We start from the raw sequence: 7,572 nt of genomic DNA, 5'->3' as shown, positions 1-7,572 counted from the left end.
GCTGTCACCTGAATTTTTGATCTTAGCCATTCTGACTGGTGTGAGGTGGAATCTCAGGGTTGTTTTGATTTGCATTTCCCTGATGATTAAGGATGTTGAGATCCTGGTTTGACCAAACTCCTGTTATCCTGGAATCCTGAAATCCTAATATCCTGTTTGTGTTACATCACCTGGAAGTTGTGTCTCCTCTGGGTACCATGGGGCTGTCTGGTGTGTTTGAAACAGACGTATACCAGCACTGATCAGAAGGAACCAGAGCTGCTGGTCTGGCAGGGCTCCCATGTCCTTGCTTGCTCTTGCTGTCACAAGCCCATTACAATTGGTTTGGCATTGATGTTGTGTTTCCCTCATCAGTGATCCTAAGATCGCATGGAGAGTCCTCTGGGGACTGTGGGACTGTCAGCTGAGTTCGTGCCAATGATCCATGAAGTTCATGCCCAAGATGACCCAGATCTGGCGCTAACCAGAAGGAATTTGAGACCCTGGTCAGATCGGTTTTCTGCTTCTCTGCATCTGGGAAAGCCTGGCATGATTAGTTTGGAACTGATGTTGTGTTCCATTCAACAGTGATCCTAAGATTGTGTGGAGAGTCCTCTGTAGACTGTGGAACTGTCTGCCCAGTTAGTGTGCAAGGTGACCCAGAGCTGGAGCAGACTGGAAGGGTGAGAAATCATTCTTAAGAAAGATCGAGAGACATAGTCATGCTTCATCACTGCTATGCTAACTTTACATTTAGAGGAAGATAATTGAAACTTTATCTAATGTAAATTAAAACTATTTTTAAATAAATTGTTTTATTCTCTTTACAACAATATATCAGCCCTCTTTCTCCTCCCACTACTCCGTCATGCATATCCTGCCAATTCCCTCAGTCTTTGTTGTATGTAAAACTTTTGATCAATCTTAGACTTGAATTTGCAGACTAGGGCGCTATCAATATTGAATAACTAAAATGTAATTTATTTGAAAAGTGCTCTCAGATGTTGTCACATAATAAATAGAACATGAATTAAACAGTTTCAGTGCACAGTGCATACTAAGAATGGTGCTTAATCAGAGTAGTTTTAGATGAATGCATCTTCATGAATATTCTCCCATATTCTCTTAAATCCAGAAGAACCATTGTTTTCATTGATTTCCTTGGGGGAGTTATTTTTCCTATCCTTCTAGGGATGGCATCAGTGCTTGAAAATTGCAGAGATGTCTCTAAGCTCACCTGGGCTCCAATCACATCTGGATGCTATTTTTCCATTAGCTTTGTGGGAATGATCACTGAACAATTTAGAGTGAGTAGGTGAGGTGTCTAATGAGCAGTATTCAGGAAAACAAGAAACACATAATGCTCTCTGTGATTATTGAAATATATCTTAAACTTCTGAATTGATAATGCCTTGTTTAGTATATCAAATTCATCTTGCCTGTAGGGGAAATATGTGGATAATACTATAGGACAAGGATTTTCCTCCTAAAAAGGAAGAACAACAAAACAGATATTTTCTTCTTCATCAGTGTAGTGACTTAAAATAAGTACATATTGTCCTCGTTTAACCTGGTTTGTCTTAGATAACAGACCATGTGTTTATAAGCCAAGAACTGCTTAGGTTATATCGTGATATTTGCATACTTCATCTTCAGTAGCCACAAATATCTCTCAGTTGTTTTAAAGTGATGTACTTATGAGAAGAGCAGTAATTAGCCAGGGAACAAAATTCAAATGCACAATGGATTTTCTGGTGCAGATCTTCAGCTTCCTGCTAATCAGTGCCTCAGGTAACAGAGAGCAGAGAGTCTGAGATCAGAATTCAACCAAATTTTTTTCCCTGGGAAAATTGAGACTAAAAATTATTTTTTCTTTTTCTTTCTTCTGAATGTAGGGTGGTATAAAATTATTTTTGTATCTCTATTTCTATTAACCCTTTTCTCTCTATGTTGCTTTTTTTTCTAGTTGTAATATCCAGAGGAGAAAATGTGCTCACCCAGTCTCCAGCAATCATGTCTGCATCTCCAGGTGAGAAGGTCACCAGGACCTGCAGTGCCAGCTCAAGTGTAAGTTCTGGTAACTTTCACTGGCACCAGCAGAAGTCAGGTGCTTCCCCCAAACTCTGGATTTATAGCACATCCAACTTGGCTTCTGGAGTCCCAGCTCGCTTCAGTGGCAGTGGGTCTGGGACCTCTTCACAATCAGCAGTGTGAAGGCTGAAGATGCTGCCACTTATTACTGCCAGCATAACAGTGGTTACCCACTCACACAGTGCTACAGACTGGAACAAAAACCCTCTAAGTCCTTAGGGCTCAGATACTTCCTTCTAGAGAAAAACTGTGGCCAGTGATCTGATTGCAGTAGTGCACATAGGTTGTTCTGCTTTACAATGTCCTTTGCATCTTTGGATAACTGTCTCTATAATATTCAACTGTATTTCAGCACTTTTCTCAAATAATCTACTTTGCCAGTATTCATTTTTTTTCTCAATTTTTGTTCTGTTTGTTGAAGACAAGTGTGTCAGGCACTCCTCTTCACCTATTTTACTAGTGGTCCCCATGTACCTTAACATCTATTTTCTGCTACTTTCACTGATTTTAGAATCTTCTTGGTTGTTTTTCTTCAGCATAGCCATTTACTCACAATAAACTGCTGTTGTTATCCTACAAAAATAGTATCCATCATGATCTAATTTCTGATTTTTATTAGCAGACCTTCTTTTCCATTAAATTGTCCTGTTAATATGTGCTTGAAATGGTTTTCTCTCCAAACAAAAACAAAACAAAAAACTACTGACAATCATGTATATTTTCTTTCTATTCTCATGACAAATAATTGAATCAGTCCACTAACAAAACAAGAAGGCAATAGAGAACTAATAAATGAACATTAATTTTTCCTTATATCTATCTACCTATCTATCTATCTATCTATCTATCTATCTATCTATCTATCTATCTACTTATCTACCTATCTTTGAATCCATTCATGTGTGTGTACCTTACTGTAAATAATTAATTTCATAAGAAAATTTTATGATTCTAAATGGAGAAACACAAATTATTTAAAATACTTATATGTACAATTACATTTAAATTTAAATGACAATAACAGGAATAATTATGTAATAGTTTATTTTCAATTTTCCAATTTTAGGTGTTTGGTATGAAATCCACCAGACATTGTTACCTGCCTCCATGTCTGCATCTCTAGGAGAAAGTGTCACCATCACAGGAAGTGTCAAGATATTGACGTTTATTTAGCACTACACACACACACACACACACACACACACACGTATATATATTAATTTGTCATGATAGCTTTTTTCAAAATCAGCAGTTTGATATTTAGTCTTAGCAAAGAAATGACTGTATAAAGAGGATCATGGGCTTCTGAGCAGCTCTGACCACACAGAAGATCACTGATTCAGGCAAAATCTGTACACATATAAACCAAAAAGGAAACCCTTCTACATATATGTATAGTTTCTTTAGCTAGGAAACATTCTGGATCAAAAATTTTGAAGATGGGTGCTGGCCCTATCTATCCACTGGGGACCATGTATAGGTACTGGAGGTGGTCTCTTCAGGTTTGATCTCATTGTTGCATATTTTGGATATGTTCATCAATGTTGCATCCTGGAACCATCTAATATCATAGGTCGCTGGGACTTTATGGAGGTTCCACCAACGGCAATCATGGCAGGGGTATACTTTTAATTATTCTCATGGCCCTCTGGGCTTCTTTATTGTCTCCATCCATTCCTCATCCTCCCCCTCTTCTTACCTCCAACCCAGGTTCCTCCTTTACTCTGCCTCCCATGAATAAGTTGTTCACCCTTCTAAGTGAGATTGGAGCATCTGCAATTGGACTCTGTTAAACTTCAAACTGTCTTTGAGTTGTTAATTTTTTATTGGTTATTTTATTTAATTACATTTCTAATGTTATCCCTTTTCCTGGTTTCTCCTCCACAAATTCCTTATACCATATCCCTCCCACCTGCTTCTATGAGGGAGCTCCCCCAACAACCCACCCACTCCTGCCTCACTACCATAGCATTTCTCTACTTTAGGGCATTGAGTGTCTACAGAACCAATGGTCTTTGCTGCCACTGAAGCCCAACAAAGCCATCCTCTGCTACATAAGCAGCTGGAACCATGGGTCCCTCCTTGTGTACTCTTTGATTGGTGGTTTAGTCCCTGGGAGCTCTGAGGGATCTGGTTGTTTGATATTGTTGTTCTTTCTAAAGGGCTGCAAAACCTCTCAGCTCCTTCTATCCTTCCCCTAACTCCTCAATTGGGTTCTGTGTGCCCAGTCTAATTGTTGGATGCAAGCATTCACATCTGTATTGGTCAGGCGCTGGCAGAGTCTCTCAGGGTACGGCTGTACCAGGCTTCTGTCAGCAAGTGCTTCTTGGCATCAGCAATTGGGTCTAGGTTTGGTATGAGTTGTATTACGGGTATTCTGTACTTTTGGCTAATATCCACTTATCTGTTAATACATAGTACTCATGTCCATTTGGTTCTGGGTTACCTCACTCAGGAAGATATTTTCCAGTTCCATCCATCTTCCTGGATGAAGTCAATTTGAGGAGACTCTGCCATTGTGAATGGTTACATTAGGAGCTGGAACAGATTTTATGTTGGTAGAATACAGCAAGGAAAATACAAAATCCAATAGTTAAATGGGCATTTGTTAAAGATGTCCTTCATTTTTTTTCAAGACAATGGCTATGTCAAGAGGGAACAGATGGCAGGGTCAGTAGTCTGAGGCATTTACAGAACACCAGGGTTAAGTATGTGCAAAAGTATCTTATGATATTTTGATGAGAAGTCAAGAAAGTTAGTCATATAAAAGATCTTAAGGAGCAGGTGCCAGGATCTGAACTCCTCTGCAGGCTTGTGTTGAAAAGAAAAACAGGATTCCATAAAATGTTTGAGGTGCACCAATGTTGACTGCAATGTGGAAGAGTCAAGGACTGAGGATAAATCCCATGAGGCACAGTTTGCAACCTGTGGTTTCAAGCACGTCCCGAAACACAGCATTATGGTGGGACTTTCTCGGACCTACCACATGTGTAAATAAGACGGAGAGAGTGCTAATAAGCTTTCACTGGAACATACTGGAAGCTACCATTCAAGCTTAACCCAAATGTCCAGCCTTTGATCTGCCATGTGATTAGATCTATATATTTCTGCTTAGGCCCCATTCATGTCTGTTCCCCTCCATGTCTGCTCTCAGTTTTCCTACTTCTACTTTCTTCTGTCTAGATTAGTCTGTCAGCCTGGAAGTTCTGACCCCTGCTTCCTTCCCCAGCTCTTGGTCATAAGATCTTTATTATAACCAATCAGCTGCATCACAACATCTGATACATCTCTTTAGTTGTCTAAGACTTTGAGGATTGTTACACATATGAACCTAGTGAAAGGCCATAAATATGAAATAGCAAAATTCTGCCAGTAATTAGGTTGTTGTTACAGAAAGTTACAATTGAAATTCTAGGAATGCACAGCATAGGATCATTCCTGTAGACAATCAGGACCCACAGTAGGGGCATAAAGACACTAACCCACTCACAAATCTCTCATCCCAAAATTGTTCCTGTTTAAAAACAATCCTGGAACACAGATAGAACAGAGACTTAAGGGAATGGATAACCAATAACTGGCCCAACTTGAAATCTATTTCATTGGTAAATGCCAATCCCTGACACTATTAATGATACTCTGTTATGTTTGCAGGTAGGGCCTAGGATAACTGTCCTCTGAGAGGTTCTACCCAACCCACAGCCAAATATTGGACTGAGGTTGGCGACTCTTATAGAATAGTTGGGGGAAGAATTGAAAGCCCTGAAGAGGGTAGGAATTCCACAGGAAGTCCAACAGTCAACTAACCTGTACCCTTGCTTGGCTGCTTTCAGACACTTAGCCACCAACAAAAAGCATACACAGGGTGGACGGAGGAACCTGGCCTTGTTTGGTCCCAGTGGACTTGATATCATGGTGGCTGATATCCAGGAGTGCTACCCTTTTCAGAAAACAAGAGGAGAGGAAGGAGTAAGAGACTCTGAGAGTATACTTGGAGGGGGGGCAGCATTTGGGATGTAAGCAAATACATTAGTTAATTACAAAAAAATACCAAGAAACACCTTTACAAAATATGAAGGAAGGTTATCAGAACATGGCATAGTTGTGTGAAGGAGCTCTAATTCTCTTCCATTTCTCACATGGAAATAGTCATGTTCCAGTGTTTAAGGACATATAGCCTCATCATCACACATGGAATGAGACAGAAGATGAGTGGCTCCTTTGTAATAGTCTGAGATGTTGTAAATGCTATAAGGATACAAACATTCTGTCTTTAATGGTGGCATTTTAGACCCAGGAGAAACTCATCCTCCTTTGTGTGTCAGTCTCTTTCTAATTATGTGATGTGATTTCTATTTCTGAGAAGAGCCTAGCAAGGTTTCAGTCACCATGCTGTGACAATTTCAAAGATTTACCAACAGAGACTGATAGATGAGACTACACAATTTTGTATGCCCAGCCTCTAATTCTGTCAGTTAAGTAAATCTCTCTTCTTAACAGTGTAGATAGTTACATATGCACCTAGAGACACGAGCTCTGGGGTTACTGATTAGATCATATTGTTGTTCCACCTATACGGTTGCAGACCCCTTCAGCTCCTTGGGTACTTTCTCTAGCTCCTCCATTCAGTGCCCTGTGTTCCATCCTATAGGTGACTGTGAGCAACCACTTCTGTATTTGCCAGGCACTGGCAAAGCCTCACATGAGACAGCTATATCAGGGTCCTTTCAGCAAAATCTTGCTGGCATATGCAATAGTGTCTGCATTTGGTGGCTGATTATGGGATGGACCCCCAGGTGGGGCAGTCTCTGGATGGTCCATCTGTGGGAAGCCGCATATGCCATTACAAGGTGGCACTGGCTACCACCCATAAGTTTGGGTAAACAACCAATGTGCGCATGTGCAGTAGAGTTTTTTGTCGAGTCACTGCCTGGCCCGAGGCATGCAAATGAGGTACTGAAAGCATAACCAATCTGGTGTAGACACACCTCTCCTAGGCCTATAAAAGCAGCGCTAGTTCTGGTCCTCGGGGTCTTTTCACCTCTGCAATCAAGCTCTCCCAATAAACATGTGCAGAAGGATCCTGTTGTGGTGTCTTTTTTGCTGGCGAGTCGGGTGCTCACAAGTGATGCCGAAACCCGGAACAAGACATCTTCAGGCACAAGCAAAGACCCCTGTTACAGGGAGGATTCAGAACTGCATCACGTGGAGGAGAAGTGTTTCCCCAATAAAGGCTGTTGAGAAGGATTCGACTTCGTGTATTCAGAACTCTTCAGCTGGGGAACAGCGGTACCAGTAAGTAAAAAGAAATTAATGTAAGTCTCTGGAGAGGTATGCTTTCCTATGGAATAGATCCGGTAATTGTTGCTGGGGTTGTGCTGCTTGTTTTCTTTCTTGTCCTAATATTGTGTTATTGTCTTAATTTTCATCGCCCTGGACACGAGTGTATCTGCTGGGAATAGCTTGGCAGATACATAAGATCATAAAGCAAGTGTAGATAAA

At 40.6% G+C, this 7,572-nt stretch overlaps 1 pseudogene; it reads left to right on the top strand.

Moving 5' to 3' along the window:
• The first annotated feature begins 1,721 nt into the window (after nucleotides 1–1,721).
• Nucleotides 1,722–2,330, top strand: LOC110295643 (annotated as a pseudogene).
• The last annotated feature ends 5,242 nt before the right edge of the window (nucleotides 2,331–7,572 follow it).

The sequence above is a fragment of the Mus caroli genome, chromosome 6 (genome assembly GCF_900094665.2).
Source record: "Mus caroli chromosome 6, CAROLI_EIJ_v1.1, whole genome shotgun sequence".
In the NCBI taxonomy this organism is placed as follows: Eukaryota; Metazoa; Chordata; class Mammalia; order Rodentia; family Muridae; genus Mus; species Mus caroli.
Note: the sequence above shows the minus strand (reverse complement) of the source record. Positions and strands in the feature narration are given on the sequence as shown.